Below are 205 nucleotides of genomic sequence, written 5' to 3' on the forward strand. Positions count from 1 at the left end.
TCTTTTCTTTGAACCTCCTTTACCTCATGTTGCACGGAGAAGCAAAGGAGAAATGTTTTCACGGATTTGAGTCCATGTTATATTTGAATGCTGACTGTAGCCAAATTATTTCTCTTATAATTGCCTTTTTCCTTTTCTTTTCTTCTAATGTTGGGATAAATTAGTTCACTGATAATTATTGAATTCTAATCCTCTACTACCCCTT

The 205-nt window shown here is 33.7% G+C and overlaps 1 protein-coding gene across 6 annotated transcripts in view; it reads left to right on the forward strand.

The window, feature by feature from the left end:
- The window catches only part of LOC119591899 (calcium uptake protein 3, mitochondrial-like), a 50,562-nt gene that overhangs the window by 31,078 nt on the left and 19,279 nt on the right, over positions 1 to 205 (forward strand). The window lies entirely within an intron of this gene.

The sequence above is a fragment of the Penaeus monodon genome, chromosome 29 (assembly GCF_015228065.2).
Source record: "Penaeus monodon isolate SGIC_2016 chromosome 29, NSTDA_Pmon_1, whole genome shotgun sequence".
Taxonomy (NCBI): Eukaryota; Metazoa; Arthropoda; class Malacostraca; order Decapoda; family Penaeidae; genus Penaeus; species Penaeus monodon.